Genomic DNA, 19,393 nt, shown 5'->3' on the forward strand with positions numbered 1-19,393 from the left:
ATTCAGCAATCACTAGTATTATTGATCAAGCCAAGGCTAATACTACTTAGAACTTTCTGAACTTACTGCTTTTGCTCCTCTAAAGTGGCCTATCTCACTATAGTCCTTTTCTCCATTTGATGTCTCTCACTTCCAGACACATCACCCTAAGCCAATCTCTCACAGCCTGCACATGATATATCACTGCTCTGATTTTTGGGACAGCACATTTTCATAAAAACTGTGTTTTCTATTAAAAAAATGCCCCTTACTTAACCAAAACCAGACCAAACTGAGCTCTTACGGGTGCTTAATTTTACCCACTGAGCAAAATAATTGCCTCTCCAGTGCACAACCACAATTACTGTGTTTTACTTAGATCACACAATTCTTTTCAGGGTCAAATAATAATACAGGACACAAAGCCAAGGCATTTGGCCTCATTGACTGTAGTTCCACTAGAAGTCAATGAGTTATAATTGGGAAGGGGGAAAAAAAAGAGGGGAAAGAAAAGAACTGGTTTTGAGATAAAATTTCTTTTTTTGGATTATTATGTCAGTGCTCAGGCAACATAAGAGAGGGTGAGAGGCAATGGATAGCAAACAAGGGAGGACAGGCACACAATGCCTGTGAGGCTGTGACACTTCTTTGGGGAGCAGATGCTAGAGAAGCACCCCATGATCAAGAAATGTTATAAAAGCAATTTATAACTTTTATATTCTATTTTGACTAGCAAAGAATATCCTTCGCCCTTTCCTTAGAGAACCAGACCCATCCAATCTGTGAAACTGGCCTTTTGCCAACATGACTATTAAAGAACAGGGTTTCAAGAGTACCCAAGCCTCTGTGTAGCTCAAATTGCTTTTGTGCTGGCAGAGCTGCCTGGGGGCTCGGTGCAACTCAGGGTCTGGAGCGTGGGAGCACACATGGGGCTGCAGCAATGCCACCAGGGACTGTCCCCATGGCCCTGCCTCCCACTCACCCTCTCCCAGTGCCCTCCCTCCTACTCAGCAAGGCAGAGTTATCCACAATGGAAAAAGGCTTTGCATCCAGGTCAAGCCTTGGATCTGTAGGAGAATAAGACAAACTGCTGGCAAGGAGGGCAGCAGTGCTTTCCTGTGTCCCCTGGTGAGTTAGTGAGTAGAGCACAGGGATGGATGAAAGAGACCAGTTCAACATCAGCATGTAGTTGGGGCTGTGGTATGAACTTGGCCCAGTGGTGTATTATTTTTTTTGGAGAGACAGGCAGTTTCACTCAGGACAGAAGGAATGGCTCAGAGAAAAGGCTGCAGAAGTACTGGGTCCCATTTATACATAGTATTTACACACATTATATATCTGCATGCGTGGATGTAAATGCTTGTGTGTGCATGTATATAAAATATATATATATACATAAAGCAGAATTTCCCCCTACTCTGTGTGACTGATGATTAACAGCACTAATTGCATAATACCATGTGGAAACACCTCACTCCTTAAAAAACTCTAAGTAAGTAGCTGATGCATTAAAAACAGCCTGGGTGTGACCATGGCACCACATTTCCCCGTGGTTCCTGGGGACAGAGCTAATGGCAGACCACAGCACTGGGCTCAGGGGCTTTGCTGACCCTCCAGCTTCCATCCACCTTCCTGACAACCCCAACCCCAAAGGCAGGGCACAGACAAAGGATGGGAATCTCCAAGCAACCAGAGAGCAGCGCTGGCTTCTGCTCCCTCCTGCTCTGCACTGCTGGGAAATGTATTTGCAAAACACAAGATCTTTGCAAGCATCCACTAACAAGGGAAAAATGCTAACAAGGAGCTCAATGTCCTGAAAGAGACCAGTAATCACACATAAATAGAAGTATTTAAAGTATCTGAAATATCTACAGCGTATTGGTCCCTTGCCTAGAGAAATATTCAATAAATAATTCAGTGCTATGCAGAGATCTTACTTTAGACATTTAAGATCTTTCAGAGTGCAAAATCCAGCCCCCAGCTGTCTGGAAATGCTCCCTGCTCGGAGCCATGCACGGACCACCAACCCATCCTTATCTCTCTGCACTGAGTCCCTCTTCATCCACTGATACCAAACCCTCATGGAAAGCTCTGTCCTCCATCCCACACCTCCTCACCCACTCAGCACAACTCAAACATCTGGACCAACATAAAAATACCTTTTGCACCCCTGAGCAGAGCAGTGTAGCAGCCCTCAGAAGCCACTATGACTCAAACATATGGAAAAGCCATCACTGGGAATTTGGTCCAAATCTGCCACTCCTCTGGATAACAAAGCATCAGGAAGCCAGTGCAAGCATTTTAAGTTTCACACCAAAAGGGAAAAGCTCAACAACTCTGCAGTCTCTGAAGTCCATCAGTTGCCTAAGGCACAGTAACAAAAAAGCTCCTCTAAATGCTGAAACATCCTTAAAAGGTTGCCCAGCGCCAGCATGAGCCAGAGTCATGAGGTTTCATTGATCAGGCTAAAAAGCTCAGCCTGTGGTTGCAGAGGATGGAGTTCAGATGGGAAAACCTACATGGGATATTTTTGCACCCAATATCCTCCCCATCATATTCTCTTGCTCCCCTTATCCCAGTGTAGCTTCTGTGTGCTCACCTCAAGTGAGCTCAGGCCATTCCTTCAAGCTAAAACATAACCCAGCCAGAAGCAAAAGCAAACCACCAAAGTTGTGGGGTTTTCCGGCTGTCTTCAGCTCTCTGGAGCCTGCTCACACAACTGTGCCAAAATCAGCACAGGGGCTGCAAAGTTCCATCTGGGGAAACCAGAGCTTGATCCCTCCCCGTTGGCTTCCCTGGCCCACAGGCAGCATAGTCCACAGGAGCATCCCACTGAAGTGACTAAAGCAGGAGAGAATTTGCCACTCGGCCTTATGGCAAGGCTTGCAGGTGGCAGTGAACCCTGCACGTTTTCTGGGCTTGTGCTGAAGAGCCATGTGCTGCTGGCATTGTCACACAAGGCTGGATCCTGACAGTGCATCGTGGGGCTGCTCTTGCTAGGGCTTCGTTCTGCACGCTGCTCACAAAATATCTGCAAAGCTCCCCCCTTCCCAGAAGTACACATAAGTAATTGTCAACTTCAGTTCTTGTGAAGAATGAGGTTTTTTGGGTTGGGTTTTGGCTTTTTTTTTTTTTAACTGACATTGATAGTTGATTGTCCCACATACTGTATGATTCCTGAATACTCTGTGTCAAGCAGCAAACAAACAGCTTAAAGAACGGCATAAAAATAGTTATCTAGGGCAGAGTACAAAGAGAAGCACTGAATGGAACAAGAGAAGGGAACTGCACCCCTGACAGCTGGCTTGGCAGAGCAGAGATGTGAAGGTGCTTTGCAAAGAGCTGGATGGCTTGTTGCCAGGGAAAGTTTTGATGTTTGCCCTTAAATACTGAATTTAAATAAACCTTAGTATTGTCTGTAGAGGCCCTGGTCCTAAGAACCCCAGTCACCTGAAGGCTCTGTAGCAGTGTCAGTGCTGGGCAGTGCAGAGGTGCAGGGACACAAGTGGACTTTCCCTTCCTTCCATGCACCCAGGTGGGATGTACTCCTTTCCTCAGCTCACTGCCTGGCTCATTTTCAGTCCCTCTACATGAACATGCCATAGCCAGGCCCTCTGTGGCCATCTAAGGCCCTAGCCCATGGCTGGGTGGAGCCTTTGGGTACAATGCCAGGCAGGGAAGAAGCTGATACCACAAGCGTGCATTGCCCTGGCTGTTGAGGGCTGGCTCTGCTGTCCCCACAGCAGGTCACTACCAGACAAGGACACACATGCAGGCAAATTCCTGCACTGCCAGTTCCCAGTTCTCCATGACCATTCACACCCTGCCCTTGGCTGCAGCTGGAGGGTTACTGTGTGAGACTGGTGACAGTGATACAGGGACAGTTGAAGGGAGAGCCCTGGCTGCTCTCCTGCTGCATGCACAAACTGCAGAGGTCTGATTCCTGCTGGCTTCTGGCATGGTAGGAAGGATGACCCCACTTCACACCACTGCTGGACTGGGCCATGAGGAGCCCCTCACCTTATGACCCCTCACTAGGGCACATGGCTGTTGGCACAGAAATAACTGTCCTGTTACAGTATCAGAAAAAGTGGTGAGTTAGTTTACAAGCACATCCCCACCTGGCATGATCAGACAGCATCCTGGTGCCAGGGTGGGGTCCTGTCCTCCCTGCATGACTCCCTGACCCATCCCACACCCACATCCACGCCTGCCTGGAGCACAGCTGGTGGAGCCCGCACAGGCTGGGATGCCCCACCACATTCCAGTCCTGCCAGGGCAAGGAGTCCTCCTGACCATCTGCCCCTTCCATCACTCCCACACCCACCCTGCCTTTCCCAAGCACCAGCACAAATATTTGTGCACCAGTCCAGGGGTACTGATCCATCTGCAAACCCTTTTGGGTTCATTGCTGCTGTTTCTTTTGGCAGCAGTACCAGAATAAATGGTTTCTGAATAACACTGAGGATCCTATCAGTCAATTGTATTCAGGCAAGCATGGGAGTCCTTCATCCAAAGTGACACAGAAAACTAAACAAGCTCATAACAGAAAATCTTCCATAATGCTTAGGACATGACACAGTGGCATGCCCAGAGTTAGTCCTGCAGAGGATAGGGAAGAACAGGAATGTTTTGAATACCACTTCCAAGCCAGATGTTAACCTGCCTTGTCTCTCTGACAGCTCAGATTGGACCAAAACACTTACTTGGTCAAACTTCTATTTTGTGTTGCCTTCTGCAATATCAACAGTTATGTAGCAAGTGTTCACAGCAGGGCTAAGCAGGCCAGACTGCAGCTGGCATTGCCTCCAGCCATGAAGATCCTGGAAATTTGGCCTGTTGCTGTCTGCAGGAGGTTGCCTGTGCATTATTACACCACAGATTTTCATCTTATGCTGCAGAAGTAGAGAGAGATCTCACAGTGAGGGCCATATCGTAGCTAAACACTGCCTTTATTATTATAAGGAGCAATTCTCTTTATGCCAATACTACAGCTTGAAGAGCTCCAATACTTACTGACCGGCCACTGCAGTTAAAGCAAAGTCATATGAAAAAGGAAAGGACTGAAAGGCTCTGCCAGCTCTGTGTCAAACACATGCCCATGAAGACACAATTACAACTGTCACACTGGAAACTGAAATGAGAAAATGACATCAAAATGGGTGCTTACAAAAAAAAGTAACAGTAGTGTTATATTTAACTATAACAAATACAGTTGTATTTATGTATCCCTCTCTTAGAGTAATCTGACTGTAATTAGACCAGGTTAGTTAATAGGAAAGTTCCCTGCAAGTTCATGAAATCCCAAATGGGTTGGAAGATCATCCAGCCATCCCCACACAATGGGCAGAGATGCCCTTCACTAGGTCAGATTGCACAGGGCTCTATCACACCTGGCCCTGTAGTTGTAGTGCTTTTCTAAAGGACCGTGTATGCACAGATGGGAAGGAGTGAGGGGGTACCAAAGGTTAAGTACACATGGAGAGAGCAGAGTTTTATCCAGACCCTGTGCACACAACTGTGACTGCCTGAATCCACTCCAAGTTTTATCCCCAAACAAACCAGAAACTGAAGGCAGCTTTGAAAGTTGTTCAAGGCTTATTGGCAACCTTGCAGGGCAGTAAGGGGCAAGAAAATAATGAGGCAGGCCGTGTGCCAAAAACCCAAAGGAAGGCAACTGCCCCCTGCCACTGCAGGTGGGTGACAGCAGCAGGGCCAGCAGCCGACAGGAGCAGTGTGATGCAGCAGCCTTGCCCTGCCTGCTGCACAGACCTGCCGGCTCCTGCCGTGCCCTCTGCCTGCCTGGGCCCTGTGCCAGTAGCCTCCAGTCAGAACTGAAACACACTGCCTGCAAGAGCCAGAGCTTCTCAAAATAATCTCTTCTGTGCTCAAGAGTATCACCGTGCTTTTAAAGGAACACAACTTGATGTTTCTCTCTTGCGTGATATCAGTAAAAGCAGAGTGATTACTGCAGAAAGGCTCCTGGCCTTAGGGACACTCACTGCCCAGGTGGCCCCACAGTGCACACAGCCACCCCTGCAGCTGTACCGGGGCCATGCCTGACCCACCACATGGTACAGCTCCAGGAGCAGGCAGGGACCCTCCACCTGCCAGGAGGCTCTCTGAAACTGCTGAAAGCATCATCCTCCCATTCTCTTCACACGCCCAACCTGCTCTGTCCCCAGCATGCCAAAGGATGGGATGCACCAGCAAAAGGCACATACAGAACACAGCAAGCAAGAAACCACACTATGTCCAGATCGGGCATTTCATGGCTACAGATAAGGTTTTCATGCTCTGTCCCTGACACCAAGGTGTCATGAGTCCCATGAGCTCTCATCCCTCACAGCAGCAGGCTCTTCCCATGTGGATGGAGTATGCTCATGGTTCTATGCTTGAGGAAAGTGGGAATGTACAGCATGGAATTGGGAACATCACACAGTACACTGAATGCTTGCAACCTACCACTGCTGCATAGCTTTGGCAAAGGCAAGTTTTGTCACCAGCTCAGGGAGATCCCCCAGGCAGACATACATTGCAAAGAGCCAGCACTAAAGTCTGGGTGGCTGAAAGTTGAGACACGGAAAGCGTAGAAACTAGCAGGATGTCACAGAATTCCAGAGTCATTTAGGCTGGAAAAGCCCTCTAAGATTATCGAGTCTAACCATTCCCCCAGCACGGCCAGGCTTGCCACTAAACCGTCTCCCGAACTGCCACATCTATACGTTTGTTAAATCCCTCTACAGATGGCAACTCCAGCATTCTCCTGGGCAGCTCTTCCAGAGCTGAAAAATTCTTCTGGTGAAGAAATTGTTTTTAATATCCAAGCTAAACTTCCACTGGCACACCTTGAGGTCACTTAATCTTGTTCCTCCATTTGCTACTTGGGAGGAGACAAACCTCCCCACCTAGATTCAGCCTCCTTTGTAGAGTGATAAGGTCCCTTCTGAACCTCCTATTCTCCAGGCTGAGCTCCCCCGGCTGCTCCTTATCCGGCTTGTGCTCCACACCCTTCCTCAGCTCTATTGCCCTTCTCTAAACACACTCCAGCACCTCAATGTCTTTCTTGGAGTGAGGGGCCAAAAGCCAACAGAGGATTTCAGGTCAGTCACAACTACACAGGTGTGCCATGCTGCACAGAGCTCCCGCTGTGGGAAAGAAGCCCCGATACGTAGGGTCAAGCGTTTGGGGCAATGAACCAAGAGGGCCAGAGTCCTCCAGGGAAGCCCCAGTCGCCAGGCTCCGTCTCTGCATCCCAGTGAACTTGCCCCCACGCCTGACTGGGTGCAGGTAGAGCTGTCCTCACCGCTGATCCCAGGGCTGCCGGGGAGGTCTCAGCCCCCAGGGCTGTCACCCCGCGCTCTGCAGCCCCGCAGCCCACGCGGGACCTACGGGGCAGCTGCCTCCAGCGCTGGGAACTCCAGCCAGAGCCGGGCAGGAGCTTTTCCCCCGCTAAGGCTGCTGCAAACACGCGCGACAACGCGAAAGTGCCAAAGCCACGTGCCAGTGACCCGCCGAGAGCCGTCCTGCATCGCCCCCGCGGCACGAGCCCACCCACCAGCAGCCCCGCCGCCCGCGCTGCTCTCCGCCGCTCGGCTTTGCCCGGCAGCCCGGCTCCGCTGGAGCCTGCGGGCCCCCGGGACCCGCCCGGAGGCCCCTGGGATGGGTGTCCCGTCTGGAGCCCCCGGCCCGCCCAGACCTGCCCGAGCCTTGCCCGGAGGCAGCTCCCGGATCCCGCTGGGATCCCCGCGGCTCCTCAGAGGCACTGCAATAACAATGAAACCCGGCCGGGACTCACCATCCGCCGGTGCCCCGGTCCCTCTGCTGCCCGGTCAGCTCATGGCCGGGGCTCTGCCCTCCCGATCCCCGCACAGAACTGCTGACTCCAGGGCGTCCCTCCCCCTCCCATCTGCAAACGGCTGAAAGAAGTTAAGCTTGGCTAATATCGGCTTAGGCTGTATTAGCGCAGCAGCAGCAGCGATGCCCGCTGTAACCCTTGAGCTTCCACATCCTGGCGATGGGAGCCGCCTCCCAGAGGAAAATCCCACCCTCTCCGCTCCTGAATATTGCAGTATTTTCGCACATCTCTGTCATACTGGAGGACTTACAGGCTCGAAGCAAGGCTTTTGGGTGTAAAACTGTAAAACCGTTCTGCAACTGCGTAGTTTAAAACTAAAATTAGAAACTGCTTTTTTTTTTTTTTTTTTTTTTAAGGAAAAGTCATCATAAAAGAAAGTCTGTGTCACTAGTTCAGGTCTGCTGAACTAGAAATTTCATAGGTCGGATATCTGCAGATATTTAAATGGGCAGATGGTGACAGGCAAAGGGTAATGGCTTCACAGTGACAGAGTGCACGGTTACATGGGATATGGGAAGAAATTCTTCCTTGAGAGGATGGTGAGACACTGGAGCACATGGATGGAGACACTTCCCCTGAGAAGCTGAGGATGCCCCACCCCTGGATGTCCAAGGCCAGGTTGGATGGGGCTTGGAGCAGCCAGGTCTAGTGGAAGGTGTCCATGCCCATGGCAGAGGGATTGGAACTGGATGACCTTAAAGGACCCTTCCAACCCAAACCATTCTGTGATGATCAAGTAGAATTAATCAAATACAAATCCCCTGAATCAATAAAATAGTAAGAGTAACTATTGCCAACATCATCCTTTTACTGCTATATATATTAAAAGAAAAAACCCAACACCCTGGTATTCCAGCCCAAACCAGGTTTTGTTAATTTACACTCAAAATAACAAGACCAGAACTTTGAAATTCATTTGTCATTGTAAATTACTAACATTTACATTTGAGAGATCTGGCTGAGATAGTCTCAACTATGAGAACATTCCTTTCAACTGGAAACCAACAGTGTCTGATAGCTTCCAACTCCCCTCTCCTGAGCAAAGATAACATGGGTGTGCCACCCCTGGGAGCCCTTGCTCCATATCATCACATTATTTACTGTTCATTTTTTACTGTTCAATTCCTGCTTAGGACTCTGGTTGTTAGGAAGGCATTTGAGAGGTCCTCCCTTCTAGAAGCTGAATATCTGGCATTATTAACACTGAAATTATTGTTTTCCTCAACTCCTTTTTTTCCTGGCTGGCTCTCCACAACCACTTGGCAGAAAAGCACGGAGCAGAGTGTGAAGATTTACAGAAGCGGTGTGAAGACTTACTATTACCATAGTTAATAAGGTTTCTCTCCGACCTGTCCTAAATTTTACTTGTAATATTGGAGTTTGTAATGGAGACTTCTCAAAGAACACATAACGCCCATGAATGGAGAGACTATTTAATGAGATTTCAGGCAAGATTACCAAATGTCACTCCTTTGGGTCACATGCGGGTGTTCTGCAATCAGGCTTAATTCATCGAAGTGCCAGAGTAGGGCAGGGAGTACTAGACTGAATGGTTTGCAGGTGCAAATCAGCATCACAATGCTGACTTAATGGGACCTCAGCAATATTCACCAGCTCAGATTCCTGCCCCTTTGTTCTTTTTGAGCCACAGCTTGGCAGAATCTTTGTAGTCAGGAAAATATTTCAGGTGTGTGAAGAGCCCTGGGCTGGCTGGGTGCTTCAGTGCCAGTAGCCCTCAGTCTCAGCATATCTGTTTTCATGCTGAAATGCCCTAAAGGGGACACGGGAATCCTGATTTCAAATGAATATTGGATTAACACCAAAATACTGTGCTATGGAGCCCTTTTTCAAACTCCTGCTGGTAAGGATTGGTCTTGTCTACCAAGATGAAACTCACCATGGGCAATATACCCTTAGTATAAGTGGTGAGATTGAGTAAAATATGTTTTGTGTAGAGTCTGACCCTTTTACCCCCTCTGTAAATATCCTGAGCAGTAATTCCCTTTCTCTTGTTTTGCCTTCATTGCCGTACATACACATTTGGACTCACTCTCTGAAACAACCATTGGAGATATCTGAGGGAGAACAAAGAGTGGAATCTGGATGTGGGCTGCCTACCTTAAGGGAAAAACGATGTAAGCATACTCTAAGTAATAAACTGAATAAAAACTTTCCCTCTGCCCCAGAATTTTCTGCCAGGTAATTTGTAGGGCAGAGTGACGGGGACAGGGCTTTATGGAAAGACAACCTAATTTTTTTGGACTCACAGCTAAGAGAAAGCATTGAGTAGCAGGGATGTTTATTCTAGTACAAAGGAAATTAGACTTCACCTTTTGTGCTCAGTCTAAAGCCCAGTAAGACCCACCTACCAGTAAAATCAATGGGAAGACTTCAAAGAACTTCTCTGGGATTTGGCTGAGACCTGACCCATTCAGGATGGCATGCAAAAAAAGATGTATCAGTAAATCACAGTGCATTTGATGCTCCCAGCCAAAGACAAAGAGTCCTAGAAAAGAGAGTAACCTATGGAATCTCTCTATGCTTTTATACCTTATCAAAATTAATGAGAAACGCAGATTATGATTGAATGTTAAACATTGCTGCTTATAGCCAGGAGAATACAGGATAGGACATCGTGTAATGGTTTTAAACTAAAAGATGGCCAATTCAGACCAGGTATAAGGAATTATTTTTTTATAAGGAAGGTGGTGACACACTGGCACAGGTTGCCCAGAGCAGCTATGGATGCCTCAGCCCTGAAAATATTCAAGGTGAGGTTGGACAGGACTTGGTACAACCTGGTCTAGTTGAAGATGTCCGCTCATTGTAGGGGGGTTAAACTAGATGAACTTGAAAGGTCCTTTCCAACACAAACTGTTCTATGACTTTACATAGAGTCATCAGAGCAGCTAAATGAGGCTGTACCACCAGGAAACCACACAGAGCTGAGATAGCCTGGGAGCTTCCACTGCTCTGTGCAAGAGTTCCACTTCAAAATTCTGAGCGTAACTCAAAAAAACCCAGTTGCTGCTATGGTTTTTCAGGACATTCCCGTAAACCAGAGTGATAGCTTCAGTTACACAACAGAAATCTGCCAACAGTATCTCTACATTCCTGAAGGCCCATCCATGGAAAACTGTGCCTTTTTTATTTAGAAATAAAAAAAATGCCACTAACTCAAATACTGTGTAAGGAAGGGGAACTTTACTGCTTTGTGTGTCTTTTTAGCGGTCTCCTTTTCTTTTCTATACCTTCTGGTCAGATATTATGCTTTTATGTTTATACAGCCTATATTTTGGACCACTTCCAAAGAGCAGCAGGAAGGAAGCATACAGCACAAACAGAAGATTAATTGAATAATTAGGAACATTAATATTATGTTACTGGGCAAGTGTTTCTGCCTCCTCTCCTTCTAGTCCTCAATTTCCTTACACCACAGGGATGCCAACTGATGGCAAGGCAACAAAAATAAACCCAGGATGATGAATTTATTGCTTATGCATCTCTCCCCAGCTGTCATCCTCAGAACACTGTACAGGCACCCAGAAGCACAGTCTCCACATTGCAGCTGAGCCTGGTAGGTACAGCACACAGTGAAGTGCAGGGGCCATGTCCTGGCCCAGTCCAAGGGGGTCTCTCCTGCACCCTGGCATGTCAGCAGGGCTGGCATCCACCAGCCAGAGACCCCCACCACCAGCCACATCCCACACCCAGCCTCTGTTCCCCTGGCAGCAAGGGCCTGGCACTCTGCTGGAAAATGAGGAGAAAGGCGGGATTTGGCATCATCTCATGGAGGGTTTTTGAGAAATCTGTGGTTGGGCTGTGATTTGAGACGTCCTTAAATATTCCAAATTAAATACTTTGCTGAAATCTTTTTCTTCTCCTGACACTAATAACAAGCAGTTACATTGTTTGAATGATTTTTAAACACACGGTTTATGTTTCAAGATCTTTGTTGTTGCTTGAGGGGTTTTTATTTATTTTGTTAACTAAAGCAGCAATTATGTTATTTCTATTTTTGTTTCTAGAAAGTTCCCTTTGCTGATGCCACATCCTGGAGCACGCTGCACTTTCTGTGCCTGACACTGTTGTAACTTGCTTTTACTCTCCTGTTTTCACAAGTACTTTCAAGTCACCCTGAAGACATTTCTGTCTATGATAAATTTTGCAAACTCTCTTCAAGTCAGTCTGTGGCTGCACATAAGTGAATTTTCAGTTCAAATGTATATGACACAGTTTTGCTGACTTCTGTCAGGGCTTTCCTTGTCTCCAGCTTCCTTCTCCATACCTACTGCAAAAACAACCTTAAAATCTCTTTTTCTGAATATTTTAAGCCTCCAAGATGCTGGAACAAGGTTCCAAAGGGTTAAGATGGAGGGGGCCCCCAGACAGCTCATTCTGCAGTCTCAATGACACAGAGCTTTTGCCTTTTCAAATATATTTAACCAAATAAAGTGAATAGGATATGCAAATGCCTTTCCCGAAAGGAAACACAGCCCTGAATTGTTGTTGGCAGGTCAGAGCATCACACCACCCTCAGCAGCCTCTCAGCTGCGGGAGATTCGGGCTGGAGGAGGTGGCGGCACAAAAAGACCCTTTTCAGGCAGGAAAAAAAGCAGGACTTGGGTATTCCAAGGAGACAGAGGGAGGAGGTCACTGGGCATGGCTCCCGCGGCATCTCAAAACCCTGGCTCCCTGTGAAGGTGGGGAGGCCCTGGCACAGGCTGCCCAGAGAAGCAGGGGCTGTTCCGTCCCTAGAAGTGTTCAAGACCAGGTGGGACAGGGCTTGGAGCAGCCTGGTGTAGTGGCAGGTGTCCCTGCCCTGTAGCAACACGAGTGGGTGTGCCAGGGAGACCCACAGTGAACAAAGGTTCAGGGGACATCAGGACGCTGGCACAACTTGGGTGACCTTTTACAAGCTGTGCTCACAGGCTAGCCACAAGCTGCTCTCAGCTCCAAGGAGCTGTTTGAACATTTGGCTGAAGAAAAGATAATTCTGAATGAGATTACCAGGACTTATGGAGCAGGGTTTTACTTAAAACTGAGCTGTATTGGTATCTTGGTTTGAAAGACAGATGTCTGCCAAGGAAGGCAGGAACCTCCCTTGGAATCGAAAATGTGACTGCCTTCCCTCCAAATTATTACAACTATGAAGTTAAGGGGCTTTCAGGCAAAGGTAAGGGAAAGCAATACCAGTTCTTTGGTAGTGTGTGTGTATATAACAGGGCAAACCAAGGGCAGCAGCGGCAGCCAAGAGCAGGAACCCGAGCGCGGCCTTCTCCGGGCCCAGGCCTGTCCCTGCACTGCAGTTCCGGGCACGGCCAGCAGGGGCGCTGCTGGCTCCCGGCCGGGCGGGCGGCTGCGGTGATTCCCCCGCGCCTGCAGGGGGCGCTGGCTGAGGGAGGGAAAAGGGGTTTCCCTGGCAGCCCCCAGGGGCAGCCGGCCCGGTGCCTTCCCGATGGCGACACGGCGGCGGCTGGAACGGCAGAGCCCAGCACACCCGCGCTGGCAAACAAAGTGCAGCGCTAAGCCCTAAGCGGTGGCAGAGGCAGAACAGCAGGGGGTCCTGGCAGGTGTTGGGTGTCAGGCTAAATTGTAGCAAAAACCCTGAAATAACAGCCAAAAAGTGGCTGGAGCTGTGTGGGAGCAGCTGGGCTCCCACAAGCAGCCGGAGAGGCTCCCTCAGAGGGGCTCAGGGCCCTGAGGCACCCCAGTAGATGGTGAGGGCCCTTTTCCAGTGAGGTCAGGTTTTGATAAGGTCTAACAGCTGCTCTTACAAGAAAAGGCTCACCCACGGTAGGGGAAGCAGTAAAAGATGGAACTATTGGAAACAATATAAAATTTTTATTTTGCCTCTCTAGTTATACTTCACTTGACTTTACCTCAGAGAAAGGAATTTTCTTTAGGTTTTTTTAGGAGATGTAACATCACTCCAAGGAGATGGGCTTAACGCACCAACAGACTGGGAGCAGCCCAAAGATACCCAGAAAGATAAAAGGCCATCAGCGGAACATCAGTGGTCACCTACAAACCTCTACCGTCACAGGAACATCTACCACCCTCACAGGCCGCCTCTGCTCCCGAAAGGACTGATAAGAAAATTGAACAATCGAGATCTAATTAATATCAAGGCAAAGAAATTCGGATCCAATGGAACACTGAACACTAGGGGTTGCTCAACTCTAGACCAATGTACTTTGAAGCAGTGCATATCTATGGGTTTTAACTGTATAAAGTTTGGGGGGAAATCCTGCAAAAACATGTGTCATGGAATTATTCTTTCTGCACACCCAGGCTATGTGTGGATGAGATTATTTCTGTGGTAAATCCTGGCCAGATCAACATCCTGGCCAGAAAAAATCCCCTCCTTCTCCTCCCATCCACATATTTTGTTCTCTTAAGTACCAGTCGTTATCATCTCTCCAGAATCAAATGGGACAAAATTCCCTGAGAGAAAGAAAAAAAAAAAAAAGGAAAAAATCCCAATCTCCAGCACTTTGAAATACTAAATAAAGTATATTTAACACTTCAAAAGGAGTTCTAATATATTTGTCTTTTTTTGTCCATCATTGCGAAGAATCTTACAACAAACTAAATAATATCCTCTCCGCTTCTTATAACTAAGTACTGTTTCCTGCAGAAAAGACATTAAGTCTGCATCATTCCTGCCTTCTATAATTTGACTGCTTAGATCACCTCCAACTCACTTCAATCAACAGCAGAATGATTGACTGTTTCCTAGATAATTTTTCAAAGAGGAAAAAAAAAGAAGTTAAATCAGTTTAGCCATCTGCGTGCCGGTTCCTGTGCTGAACAGCTCATACTTGCCCTTGGAGATGGGGAAAAAAGAAAAAAAAGAATGCAAACTTAGCAAATATCTCAGTGTTTTGCCTGCTGTAGCTGTTGGCTGGGGCCATCTAGCAGCGAGTGGGACACCCCAGCGGTCACAGCATTGTCAGTATGGCTCCTGAAGCTGATTTTAGGCATTTCATAGCCCTTGGAAAGGAGTTGCTTGTTGCTCTGGAGGCAAAGAGGAGCAGGGCTCTGAGGCTCTGACCCTGAGGAAGGCCCTTCCCGGAGGAGGCTGTTCCTGAGCCCCTGTCCCTCCCTGGGCACCATCACTGGCCCACACGGGTGGGCACTGCCCAGAGGCTGCTCTGCCTTGTGCACGGGGGCCGGTCAGCCCCAATTTCCTAATGGCTGGTGGAAGAAGGAAATGTCATTTCAGCCAGCCCCTGTGATTCTCAGCCATGAACAAGCACAGTGGCTTGCCAGGAAAGGAAGTGAAGGCTATGCAATTTTCTATCCAACAGCAGGTCGAGCAGCAGCCCAAAGTGAGCCGTGGTGCCTTCTGCACCCATCCATGCACTGCCTGTGCTCTCAGCAGCAGTGAAAACCTGCAAAAAGGCAAAGGCAAAAAGATGCAAAAAACCTTTTTGCCTTTGCATCTTCCAATGGCAAAAGATGCCAGGCTGAAGAGGGGGCACAGCCCCAGGAGCAGACAGGATGGGGCAGAGATCTGCCACATGGGCAACTGTCCCAGAGAGGAGGCTGTGCCATTGTCTGAGGTGAAAACATTGGGGAAAAACAAATAGCATGGCTGAGACATCATGTTGGCATCCAAATAAGCAGGATCATTCCCCAAATGAAAGTATGTTCACAGCAGGGGGAATCACACTTCTGTGAAAGGATCAGCTTACCTGGCACCACACACCAGGTCCCTGCCACCTCAGAGCTTCTGCTTCTTGACCAAGATTACAGAATCATAGAATCATTATGGTTGGAAAAGCCCTCAAAGGTCAATCCAGCACTGCTAAGCCCACCACTAAATTAACCCCTAGCACCACATCTATATATTTTTTGAACAATTTCAGGGATGACAACTCCAGTACTTCCCTGGGCAACCTGTTCCATGTCTGACCACCCCACCCCTTCCATGAGGAAATTTTTCCTAATATCTATCTTAAACCTCCTCTGGCAGAGCAAAAAGTCCCATTGCAGTGGCTGATCTGGCTGACAGTTTTGGTGTGGCTGTCCTTCCTCTGTGGTTCAAAACACAAACTCAGGGGGCCAGGTGGAGCATCCAAGTGTCTGTTCCCGGGTGTGGGACTGATGCTCCCCTCCTTGCCATCATCAAAACCCTCAGCAGTGAAAGCAGTGAGCGGTCTCAGAATATGGCCACTAAAAGACGGATTTACACAGGTAACCCTCCACCTCTGCCACAGGCAACAGTGGGCAAAAGAGCCTCTGCTGGGGTTGTTTTTCCAAATAACCAAGCATTTGGAATTTCTGATACACTTGGCCTCAGAGGGAAAAGTCACCTAAAAACCCCCAGTGCCTTTGGAGCCATTACTCTCAAAGAGGTCAACTAATCCAGCACAGATTTTGCAGCATGACTGCACAGTGCTTAGTGGAAACTCCTCACTGCAAGTTCACATGTGGTGACTCTGAGATTTTATCTACACAACCAAAGCCACTTTGTTGAGCAAATGGAAATGTGAGCTGCAGTCTTGCAAAACCATGGCACACAGGTCTGAATAAAAAGACTTTTCCTCCCTGAACTGGGGCTTTCCTAGAGAAACCATGATTTCCATTGAATGACACACTTTTTTGTGACAAGTGACATTTTCTTCCTGTGGTGTGGAAGAAAATGACTTGGACAGGTTGGTTGGATTTAGCTTCTTTCCATGTTTATGGGATTGGAATATCCCACACAACACAGAAGACAGAAAACCCCCTGTGTGGCTGACTAATCCGGGGTTTGTGGGGGAATCACCATGGGGTCTTGCCAAAACCTTGCTGTGGGCTCAGCCCAGGACAAGAAGGGGCTGCATTTTCAGCTGTGCTTTTCTGAAGTATCTGCTACACACTGTAGCTGAAGCAGCTACATCTGTGCTTGCAAAAGCCCAAGCAGTGAATAAAGCATGCTGAAGCGTGGCTGCAGCAGGGAGCTGGGGACCAGCTTGCAGGTGCTGAACTACCCCTATGGCTTTGGCACTCTTTCCTGACTAAAAATCCTCACTCATCCCAGTGTCTTACTTTCTCACCACCAGCTACCATGTTTTCCATAGTGGATTCTCCAGTAGGATGGTAAAATATTCATAATTTTACCTATATACGGAGCATAGGAAGAAGCAAAATAAGGCAAAGCCCCTGGTCTGCTTCCTCACCCACCTTCCCACCAGCCTCAGGTCACCTTGGAGGCTCTGTGACAATGTTTGTGGTGCAAGGAGGTTTTGACACAGCAAATGACTTGTCATCAATAAGTCCCGGTGGCACACTACAATAAATCCAAGCCCAGCAGAACATTTCCCTGTATCATGCTGTGTGGAATCATCGCTCAGTTCCTTGAAGTTTCCAAAAAGGATTAGCAAAAACTCTGAATCAGCATATCTGAGAAGAAAAGCTCCTGGAGAGCCAGTCATGGCTCACAGCAAAATGCAGGAGAGTGTGGAAAGGAGTGTGAGGGTCCCTGCTGGGGATTCAAGGATTTTACATGTATATTTCAAGCATATTTATATATTTTTTATGGCCACATGCTCTCTGATACACCTTTCTCCACTCCATTTGAGTGGTTTCACAGGGTAAGAGGTTATCTGGGTTCCCGAGTTCTGTAAACCCTCCTGCACAATGGGAAAAGAGGTGAGAGAATGGAGCAGTTTGGACCACCAGTACCTTCTCCAGAGGGGACAAGACTGGTGAGCTGCAGGGGCAGAGCTCTGCACTGTCCCTCCTCTGAGCTGTCCCTGCTCCTGACACCCACAGCCCTGCGGGGACAACAGCAGGGAGAGATGGGTCCCCAGTGCCAAGGACCTGCAGGGCTTTGGCATCACACAGTAGCAAAAGAGACAGAAATAGCAGTGAAGGAAAAACCTCATTACTTGTATTGGCCCATCCCCAAAGAACATTGCAGAGCACTTAAAGGAATAAATTAACAGATGTTTTTCTTTCGTGTTGATTTCTGATCAGAAAGAAGGTAAGTTATTTTATTTGGGTCTATATGAAGAAATAATGTAGCAAAGTTAAGAACAAAGCCATAGGAAAAGAGCTGCCCTGAATGCCTGTGAACCCAGCAAAAGATAACTGCCTGCGTCACGTTATCCACCATCTCTTTCCATCTCACCAGACTTGCCTCCAGTTACCTTCAAGATATCCAGATGCTGATTCCAACTGTGCTGTGATAAAGGAAGAACAAGGTATTTCTCTCAAAGTGCTCTCAGAAATGTACTCACTATGAAACATTTAAACCCTCTGGTGCTCTGCAGTGTTTGGTGACATCAAAAGGGCAATTATACCCTTACTGATATAATGTTGTATTTCTTTGTTTCTGGCTCACTCGAAGTCAAACCACAACATTAGCTTTCCTATTTCTGAGGGTATCCAGTTAATTCCATTTATCATCTGTCTTCAAAGCTTCTCTCCTATTTTTATTACTTGAATGTAATTGTAATATCCATAGTTCTATTGTGGAGACAAGAATCAAATAAATGTCCAGATTAGTCAGGAGCAGCAGAGAAAAATTGCTATGTCCTAACTTTTCCTATGAGGGAGCAGGGAAATCCAAATGTATCTAATCTTTCCTTTTGATAGTATCTAGCCAATGTTCAAATGGAGCAGTAATAGAGGGATGCAGAACAAAGCAACTAAATATACCTCAGCCAACACCATAAGCTTTGCCTCCGGTGCAGCACCTGGCACTCCACAGGCTGGGCTGAGCAGCCTTGGGCATCTCCTCTGTACACACAGCATCACCAAGGACTCCTGTGTCACAGCACGAGAGCCAGGATCAGGAGTGCGGTTGTACAAGTCTACTGTAACCTCAGATGAACCTCCCAGCCCTTTGCAAACATGCACTGAGAAATGTTTGGAGATGAACTGGTGCTGGTGGGAAGGGACACTGTGGTGGCAGATTTCCCTTCTTGTGCCTCCACGCATGAATGCAGGTGCCTGCCTGGCCTCCAGCTGCTGCCAGGAGGCAAGAGAACAAAGACTTCCTTTCTGTAAGGCAGGACTGACTCGGCATGCAAGAGGCTCATGGCTGCAGCCACATGAAAGAGAAGAGCAGAGGAGTAAAAGTAGGAAATCAAGAGTTCAAGGGGTAATTTCAACCAAAATTGGACAATTTCAACCAAACCAGCAATGTTCAAATCCCTAGGGGAATTTGCCCTTAGGTTTGTGTTTTGTTTACTATACAACTCTCTACACCAATCAGACCATCCAAGACTACACAGCAGGAAATAATTGGCTTTGTCTTTCACTGACTTCTACCATTATTTCATTGAGATGAACATTATAGACCTGTTCTCAGCTTGTTAAACTTTCCTAATGGCACCAGAAATTAATTTGAATTAAAGAAGAATGCTTCAGTGGGCTGTAATGGCCAAGGAGCCCCCTGTTCAGTAAATCAGCACAGCCACAGTGACTCCTTTGCTACATGACTGATGGGATGGGGCCATCAGAAAGCCAAAACCAGAGATGGGAGCAACAGCTGCTGCTCTAGGGCTGAGCAGGTGCCACACTGCCAGGTCAGGCAGAGCCATTGGCTCTCTGGTGGGA

The 19,393-nt window shown here is 47.7% G+C and overlaps 1 protein-coding gene across 1 annotated transcript in view; it reads right to left on the bottom strand.

Moving 5' to 3' along the window:
• The window catches only part of ACSL6 (acyl-CoA synthetase long chain family member 6), a 44,110-nt gene extending 36,157 nt beyond the window's left edge, over positions 1–7,953 (bottom strand). The window contains exon 1 of the mRNA XM_041397925.1: positions 7,778–7,953. The gene's annotated coding sequence lies outside the window, so the exon portion shown is untranslated. The remainder of the gene's footprint in view (positions 1–7,777) is intronic.
• Positions 7,954–19,393: the final 11,440 nt, after the last annotated feature.

This window comes from Onychostruthus taczanowskii, unplaced genomic scaffold (assembly GCF_017590055.1).
Source record: "Onychostruthus taczanowskii isolate IOZ18803 unplaced genomic scaffold, ASM1759005v1 scaffold14, whole genome shotgun sequence".
Lineage (NCBI taxonomy): Eukaryota > Metazoa > Chordata > Aves > Passeriformes > Passeridae > Onychostruthus > Onychostruthus taczanowskii.